Source organism: Tachysurus vachellii, chromosome 13, assembly GCF_030014155.1.
Source record: "Tachysurus vachellii isolate PV-2020 chromosome 13, HZAU_Pvac_v1, whole genome shotgun sequence".
NCBI classification, from domain to species: Eukaryota; Metazoa; Chordata; class Actinopteri; order Siluriformes; family Bagridae; genus Tachysurus; species Tachysurus vachellii.
This window is the reverse complement of record NC_083472.1, coordinates 10,646,809-10,656,941: the sequence shown is the minus strand read 5'-3', so window position 1 is coordinate 10,656,941 and position 10,133 is coordinate 10,646,809.

The following is a 10,133-nucleotide window of genomic DNA, read 5'->3' as shown; positions in this document are numbered from 1 at the left end:
AAGTGTTGTTAAATTATTTATTGTATGTTTGTATTTTTATGAGTATTAAGAATGCTTAAACTATTGTTACACATCCTTTTACTATCCTTTTTCATGCCTCCTGTTGAGGTGATTAAGATGTCATATTCTGGTTAGAAAGTGACTGAATAATACAGCTTTTGTCATCATTCCATATTATGTTGTTATATAAAGTTATAAAGTTTGAGACTTTTGGTAGTGCAGCAGCAGGATCCTGTGCTCTCATTGCCATGGCCTAGGTTCAATTCGCAGGCAGGGAGCTAACCCAGCTACTGGAGCGCTAACCCTCAGTGCCGGTCCCAAAACATGGAGACCAGATTATCCGCTGTGGTGACCCTGATCAAGGAGCAGCCGAAAGAACAACAACATATAAAGTTATAAAGTTTGTTCCTGCTTGGAAGTTCAAAATAAACAGGAATCAAAAAAAGAAATATGACTTGGATGAGTTTGTCGCGTCAGACTGGATGCTTTGAATAGATAGTTGACTTTAATTTCAATTCACACAAATTTGAATTATTTGGAGTGCTGTTATATGAAGCTTACACATCCACCATATAATTCCAATCATGACAGCATGTGTATCCAACAAGCCACCACCACCTAACACATACACACATCACTTAAAGCTTGTGTATTTCTTCCATAAGCATTTCGATCCCTGAGTAACACACGCTATATCACCAAAATGCTTCACGTTGCAGTGCACTGTTCAGTTCAAAGCCTGTTTGGGAAAAGGCCTATTTGTTTCTATTGTGTGAATAGGAGTTCCCAAGCGATGGCAACGTAGTGATATTCAGGCGCATTAAGTGCAGTTTGAGCATAGTGTATTTGCGTATGGCACAGTGTATTTGTCACTGTAATGAGCAGCTGCTGCTGTGGGACATTGCCTCATTTCAACAGTGACAGCGCTGAGTGGGAATGAACAAAGCCAAACAACAGTGCATTTCTCCACTGGCAGGTGAATCATCATCGGTCATGCATGTCAGATTCCACACCAAAACAAATGCTCTCATTAGCCTGGCTACTACAGGGATGTCCCATTATTAGAGAGTTTTCCATTCGCAACTTCATAGATGAGTAACGACTGGCTTTCCAGCTGTGTTATTCTCTGGCTGTAAACATGGTAATGATATTAACAAGACATACCATTTGTAAAAAGATGTGTTCATACTCGGGCAGATGAGTTTGAACAATGTAGAGGGAGTTCAGATGTAGATGCTGGAGTGGAGTGAATATATCATAAGAAAAAATCATTATGCTGCTTTTCTTTGATAATTTTTTCCCCCAGTGCACTGGTATTCCATTCTGCTGGCAAAATGGAAATCAACTTATCAGACATTTTCAATCAGTACAAACAAATGAATTATTTTATTACCAGAACTCTGTTATGTACTCTGTTATGTACTCTGCGTTCAGTGTACGATGGTTCTACTTAGAATAGAATAGAATAGAATAGAATAGAATAGAATAGAAGCCTTTATTTCGTCACATATACGTTACAGCACAGTGAAATTCTTTCTTTGCATATCCCAATGTTGGAAGTAGGGGTCAGAGTGCAGCAATGATACAGCACCCCAGGAGCAGTGAAGGTTAAGGGCCTTGCTCAAGGGCCCAACTGCTAGCTTGGCAGTGCTGGAGCTTGAACTCTGATCCTCTGTTGGGATAAACGTACACAGAAGTTAACATCTTTACATTTTTTGATGCTTCTCACTTTTGTGTAAAAGAAATTAATCATTTTGGGTTTTTTTGGGGGAACTTTTCTATAAATATATTGCCCCTTGTAGGCTAGAAATGCCAGGAGGGATAAAGAAAAATACAGGTAGTGCTGAACATGGACACCCAAAAAACAAGAACAAATTTAAATTCTTGATCTCTGGAAAAAAGAGTTAAACCCAGTGAATAAGGTTATACGTTTTAAGTTTGTTAGTTAAACTGCTGCAAGATTAAATATCACCAAAGTAGTCTTCCATTTTGTAAATGAGCACAAATCATTTTCAGTACATAGGAATTGCATTTAGTTGAAACAACATGCTGTCATCAGTTGAAGGAGCCACACGTTGTTTGTCAGAGGAAAGGAAGTGTAGGTGTAAACGAACCAATGCAATTTTAATCTCATGCTAATTACATTTTCTGGTCATACATCTCTTCTCCTACATGTCCCTTCCCAAGAAATGATAAAGAATGACGTTTTTTCTATAAAACTGTCCGACTTATCTTTTATCACATTTTGTCCATGTTGCGCTTCATAAAAAGGGGATGTAATGATTGGAATACTGATTCAAATGCAAAGCGGGATGAAAGGTTTTGTGTCATGCCCTGACGTGTGGGTGAATTACATGTAGGAGTATAAGCTAATTCGAGGATTTTATAAAAAAAGAACATAATATAAGTGAAAATATAATCCTGTGGGAATTGTTTCATTTCTCCCCTGAACAACTGAACGGGAAGCAATTTGTCTTCTTCTTATTGCAGTACCTTTTTGTGTACTTTACATTCATGACACAAAGGTAGAATCAGCTGAAATGGCTTAAATCAGGACTGGGGCAGGAACAGGAGAAATGCAAAAGAAAAAAATAATGGTTCACTTATTTTTAGTGAATTCCATCTAGTGCATGAAGGCTGCACTGTAGTTTGAAGCTGTAGCACTCCAGTGAACTAATTGTGATATGATTAAAAATTCCTAGCTGTTTCAATGCAACCTGTTTACTTGAAGCAACTTGAACAAGTCAAGTAAACCACCATTTGTGCCCGGGGTTATTGTTGGATGAATCGGAGTATGGGATTTAAAGTTTCAGTATTTATTTACTATTTCAAATCTATAATAGCCCCTATAACAAGAGGTTCATTGCTGCTATTGTCTAATAATAACAAAGTGTCAATCATCACTCATAATGATTAAGGACCAATACTTTAAACACAGATAATTACTTCAATTACTCCAGATCGTAACAGGCATGACAGCTCTGTGACCTCACATACGTGACACATACGTGTCACATACAGCGGTCAACTTCACAGCTCTGTGTCTCCGTGTTGCTTTGAGCCTTATGATCTTACAGCCCTTTGTACCCCAATATCCAAACCAGCCACTCAATATTCAGCCTCAAGTATTACTTTCTTTAACAATTCATAACAATCAAGGTATCATGCATGTAATTGAAATGGGATTAATGGATTAGAATATTTGAACAAAGAGGGGTGAAAATATGCAAAGGTCAGACTCTGATGTCTTTAAGACCAAATACATCAAAAGCTTTTCCATTGGTATTCAAAGAACGCTCATGTAATTTGTTAACACTGATGATTTAAATGTGATTGATATGATTGCTATGCTGCTAAATTTGTCAGCTCCCTGCTGAATGCAGCAACAAAACATCAATACATATGTACACTCTGAAATGGAAAATATCATTTATCCATGCCACATTATCCATCCAATTGGCTTAATTACCACCAGTTCATCAGAAACTCATCGCTCTGTTGCATAACCATACTGCAAATGTACAACATTACAGCTTAAAGCACTTTGTTGTTCTAATGAATAAATTGCATTGTAAAGCATGGCTCTTGAGCCACATGAACGTTTTCAAGTTCTAGGACTGAATATTCATTCTTTAAGGAATACATAATAAAGGAGTACAGTGCACAGTATGAGGCAGTGTAATAAATAGATCACATATTTGTATTATTAAAATGTCACAAAAATAACAGAACCCGATTATGCTGTCTTATGCATTTAAAGGTTATCCACACAGTCTCGGAAAAATATCCGTCTAGCATTTTTTTTAAGATTCTTTAGTTGGTCTATTTGTGAGAATGCTCATAGGTTCTACATAGAATACCATAACAGAAAAAAGAAAAATCCTAAGGAACACCTATGTTAACTGATAAAAAAAACATCACTGTATTGCATCATGAAAAGCAGATGAGTAATTTGACGCAGGTCTGAGATTCTTCATGTATATTATGATCATAGACATCAGATTCAGTGTTCATATTCAAGTTGTGTTGTAGTGCATATTTTAGAATATGTAGCCTTATCTTTTTCTATACAAACAGTGTAGGGAAGTCCCCATGAGGATGCTTAGACTTGTGATGTGAGGCTGACCTCTGCTGCTCTGAATGATAAGTGCATCCTTATTGAAGGGTGGAATAAATTGTGTGCGTTTGGCGAGCAGTTCTCGTTTCCATAGAAACAGACTGTAGACTGAAAGTTCTCAAACTTTGCTAGATTGAGTATGATCAAGTATCTAGTGCGATCTGTGCCTCAAGGAGTGTTTTAAAATTCAGCCAAGCTTCTTTGTATTCTGCAGAATGATGCCACGCAATGGTACAACACATACAATCCTCACAAGACAAGAAACAAGTTCTTCCCTAGAAACTGTAAATGACTAAGGAGATAAAACCATGCACATTGTTAGTGCTCTACTAGATTCTCCTCTTATGTCTATTTAAAGACTCACAAACCGAATAACAAACATCATTTTATATAAGTGAAATACCATCTAAACCAATCTACAGGCCTCTGTTGTAATCAGCATGCCTCCTGTTCTACACTGCCTCCTGTCAATAGACTGAATTCATAGTGGTGCGAGATGCAAAGAGCATCGCAACCAGCTGATCACGGCTACTGATGCTATATCAGACATGCTGCTGTCTCCTGTTGCCTGGGTAACTAGAGCAAAGACTGGGAAAACCAAAAGACATCTGAAGTCTCGTGGCAATATAACCAGCACTTTACTTTATTCAGACTCATCTTTATAAACTACAGGCTTTTTCTTTTGACAGTGGTTTTAGTTGTAACACAAACTAATAAAAAATAACATGCTTACAGAACTGAAAACTGTTAAATGAGTTCATGGATTATGCATCTATACTGTAAACCTGCTCATGTATTACATACAGGCTTGTCTCTGATTTACAGTATGATTACTATAAAATCTCTGTATTAACAAAATCTATATTTATGTTTAATAGATGGCAATAAAATACTAAACAGAATGATGCTATTAAAATGAGAGTGGGAAGTCTTACCTTTGGAAAAGTCCTCTTTATTCTGCAGGGGATGCCAAATATTAGGAGACTGTATATAGCCAGAAGAGTTGAAAAAGAGTGACTATGTATTTATACACAATTCATGCAGTACTTCACTGCTTAGTTAATAGCACCAGACTTTATATCTGTTTTCCTGTGCATCTATCATAAGCACAGTAGGTTATTTCCCAAAATTCAATTCCCTATGTTTATATCAGTGGAGTCTCAACAGTTCTTGAGTCCTTGAGGAAGGCTCTTAACACTCTTTTCTTCAGGAGGGTTGTATCATGTCTGAACCTGCACTCTGACCCTGAACCCCTAACTAGAATGTTTGAAGAAAAAAAAAAAAAATTTGTGCCTTGATGTATGTCATAAATAAAATCTGCTTCTTCTTCTTCTTCTTCTTCTTCTTCTTCTTCTTCTTCTTCTTCTTCTTCTTCTTCTTCTTCTTCTTCTTCTATCCTTTATTGATTGCATCGATGTTCTAATATGCATATCTATTTTTAGTAATTTGTTTTGACTTTTGAGAATTTGGGAATTTGGGAGCATTAAAATTAGTGTTATGGAATTTTTTTTTTTTTTTTTTTATCATTTTTGCTAATATTAGATGTATGTGCATTGGACTATACAGTTGGGTTTTTTTTTAACTGTATTGTCCAAGCTAAAAACTATTTTTATAACTGGTAATATTCTGTATTCTGTAATAATCTCTGCACACTCATCCTTTACAATATATTAAGTATACATGCAAGCTTTATATATACTGTAGCTTCACTCAGATGTGTCTGTTTAGAGCACTATTTATATCTATAAATAGAATGAACTGATTTCAATATAATGCACAATCTATGGGTCTGGAAATTGGGTCGAAGTCGTGTTTCTGATTTTCACTGCATTTCACTTCTGGAAATAGTCCAGCACATGCACACAAGCCTGAGTGTATATGGAGGAGGAGAGCTGCATGGAGCTGGTGTGTGGGTGTTTCAGAGACTTGCACTGATTTGGGTAGAAGCTTGAGGTTGAGTAGGCGTGCAGTCCCACAAAGAAAAGTTGAAGACACAAATCCACTCAGTCACAAGACATGCACTGCAGATTTAAACTGTCTCCTACTGTAGGTGCAACTGTAAACAGAGAGATGGGGTAATTTTAGCAAAAAAAAAAACAAACACAACAAAGCATAACTATGACATACTAGTCATTAATAATGTCTATGTGATTATAACAGCATGAAGTATATTATATAAACCTTTTCTATAATAATGGTTGAAGTGACTGAGATCACATTTCTGTCCTTATTCTGATTTTTGATGTGAACATTAACTGAAGATGCTGACCTGTACTGTATCTACCTGGTTTTGTGCTGCTGACATGTGATTAGATGATTAAATAAGTATATAAATGAGCTGGTGTACCTGTGTTCCTAATAATGTGGGCAGTAAATACTCTATGTATGCATGCCAGTCACTATATACATTGATAATAGATAATTGATATTAGTTGATATTAGATATTATTTAATTGATATTAGATATTATTTTGCCATTAAACATTTAATAAATAAATAAATAAATAAATAAATAAATAAATAAATTTGGATAAATAAATTTGGATAAAAAAATCCCTTGGATGATTCACACACACACACACACACACACACACACACACACACACACACACACACACACACACACACACACACACACACACACACACACACACAAATACAGCCCTACTGACCTTGACATTACTATTCTCAGGGGTTTTTCTACAATTTCAATTGCTAATTTTGCCCAAGTGGTTTCCACGGAGACTGTTACTATGGTCCTCCTGTCAGTGGTGGAGTCTCCTGCGATACGGCTGATCATCTCATCTTATTAATAGACTATAATTTGTATTTGGAGGTGCCATAGATACACACATATACACATATTTTCATGCAACAATCATTTTGATATTTAAACTTTGCTTCTACAAGCTGTCTCCAGATCAGTTAGTCAGTCTCTCTCTCTCTCTCTCTCTCTCTCTCTCTCTCTCTCTCTCTCTCTCTCTCTCTCACATCATGTTTCAGAATTTCAGATGAGAACACCAAAATACACAGAATACCCAAAAAATAATGCCTTAATCTTTCACTATGTGGAGATACCATGTGAATTTCTGCATGACTAGATTCTGTTTTTTCTAAATGTATCTAGCTGTTAATTATTCCATGTGTGGGTGTGTGGAGGTGATAAAGCTAAGTATATAATACATGCACATGTGTGTTTGTGTGTGTTGCTAGTGGGAAGATGGCTTAATGTTTGTAAGCGTGCTCTTTTATTTGTGTGGGCGGCTACAATATGTGGCTATCATATGAATGTGCCTAAATGCCAAATGCTACTTGGCCATGTGTAAAACACAAGCCTTCAAGTGACTGTGCAACAGTTTGACTCCAAGGAAATCTGAAGAATGTCCTGCAAAATAGACTTACAATCTCCCACCATTGACTAATTACCATAACATTCACACAGAGACGAAACACCCACAGTGCACCACAGTGAACAACTTTCCCCTACACCGTTATATGGCATAAATCTACCACTGTGAAAAGGTTAGGTCCATGAGTAATATGCTGCAACAATAATAGATGGTATAGTCTCAACTGCTATAGACTCTTTGGCACTGTTACATTTGCTCATTTTACATGTTTTTATATCTGCCGCAACTTGTTTGCTGGAATACCACTTACAGGTTACACTACCTGTTAAAGCACTTTAGTTCTGGTATATTCCCTGTATGTACAATTTAGGCATTTTCCCTGGTCTAACACACTTGCTTTAACTATTTAGCTTATTAACAGCCCTTTTTGAGTTGAAGTGGGTGTGTAATGACCAGGGAAAATATTCCTAATGTGCAGGACAGGAGGTACAGTACACCGGGACCAGGTTAACCAATCTACTGTATATGTAACTCAAGAAGTCAAGAAATACAAACCATCTCACATGAGCATTCACATGACACAGGGGTGTTCCTTTTAACAATCATTGGATGTCTTGCCAAATACACTTGTTCCTAATCACATACCCTAATCATGTGCGGCGCCATATATTTACATTTTGACTTGTTTACATAGTTCGTCCTACACAAAGATTTGCTCATGCTGCTCCAATCTGTTTGATCGCCTGACTTGCTTTTCAAAATTATGGATATCAATCTGCTTTTTGATTTTGTGGCTTGTATACAACCTGCCTGTATCTGACAACAGCAGAACATTCCAGAAGTAGAGGCAACTGTAGAAAGAAGAAGATGCACAAACACAACCAAGTACAAGCAGATACAAGAACTGGGGCTCAATTGTGTACTCTGTTGTGCCGTTAACAAATCTCAAAGCAATAAAAAAATCAAGTAATACACTCTCATTCATGATAATACATACTAACCATACTGTAATTATTGCAGTGTTGTTTTTTGGGTGCATTTGACTAAAGCTTGTAGCTTGGACTTTCCAGTTTTACATCATGTCAACTTGATTGTGTCCATTAAATAAAAGATAACTGCCTAACTTTATATAAGTTTACATGATGTAGTGAAATATATGGTTAGTGTTTTATATATATATATATATATATATATATAAAACACTAACCATATATTTCACTACATCATCCAAACATTGTAGCTCACACATTCAGAGCTTAAACAGTTCATAATAATTTCACTTTACACATAACATTTCCTGCGCCATGAAATGCTCTTGAGTGCCTAAAAGCGTTATTGTGAAAAATAAATTGAAACACAGACATAGGCATTTCATTCTGAACACTGACCATGTTCAAATATTACTTGAGTTATGAAAATTGTTCAGCAATATTTGAAACAGTATTTAAAACTATTGTCCATTTTTTTCAAGAGTACATCTCAAAGCAGTTCAATCAACCAACGAGACAGACAGAGATTTAAGAGAGAAAGAGAAAGACAAAGAGAGAGAGAAATAAGAGAGACGGAAAAAGAGAAAATATAGGAGGAAACAGGAAATGGCCAAGAGCACTGTGACCTTCTCCTGTCATACATCCACCTACCACATTTTAAGCACAAAACCTTGAACTACTTATCTTAATGGCTGGGCTGAAATTACATTTCAATGTCAGCAGTAGCTCTTGTATAATAGGTTAAAGTATAATAAAGATATACAGCTTATGACAAATGGGCTGATGGACCTATAAGTGTCATAGGTTTGGTAATGACATCTACATTCTGGAGAATTATATTTCGGAACCGAGGGATGGTTATTACCACAAAGATAGAAAGAAGGCAGTAAATTATTTGTCTGCATATTTTTGGATTAAGATAAACTTGTATTTGTAATAGGCTCCATTTTCCACATACAAATGTAACATTTAAGTGTCTCCAAGGGGTATTGTGTACAAATAATGAAATATAGATGTTGTGTACACGGATGTCTTTGAATCAAACCTTGAGGCTTCGTGAAATAATGAACATTGTTTTTTTTATATGTATTTTTTTATATGTATTTTTTTATTCATAATCCATTTTTTGGCTTTTTTTTTGTGATTACCTTTTTTCCTCAGTGATTACAAGAATGTGCTGCTGAAATGAGAACACATATGGATGGGATCATACATACATGACTGATGTGCAGATTTATTGTCATATTTGCACTTTATTTTACCTTGAATGATGACATCACCTTTAGAAACCAGGTGATGCAGCTGCTCTTTACAACAGTTCTAAGGTAAATTACCTTGCATAGGGCAATATTAATGATCATTTTTAACTACAAAACACAAAGTATTTAGAATTCTTTTCTTTTTCGTTTTTACAAAGACATTCTATTATTGATATTATATACAGGAAGCTTTTCGATTATTCCTCTTGTTGCCCTCACAAAAGAGAGTCTGTATGGAAAAGGATAATCAGTGTTCACTTCTCGGTTTGGGTATTCTCTTTCCCTTTCTTTCGGTGCAGTCCAAGGAGAGATTATAATATTTGCACACTTCATTCTGCAGGGTGCACTGAGTAAAGGTTCACCAAGGAAGACTCTCATATGTCCTCTGCAATTCGAGTGGCAGTGCTAGAACTATAAG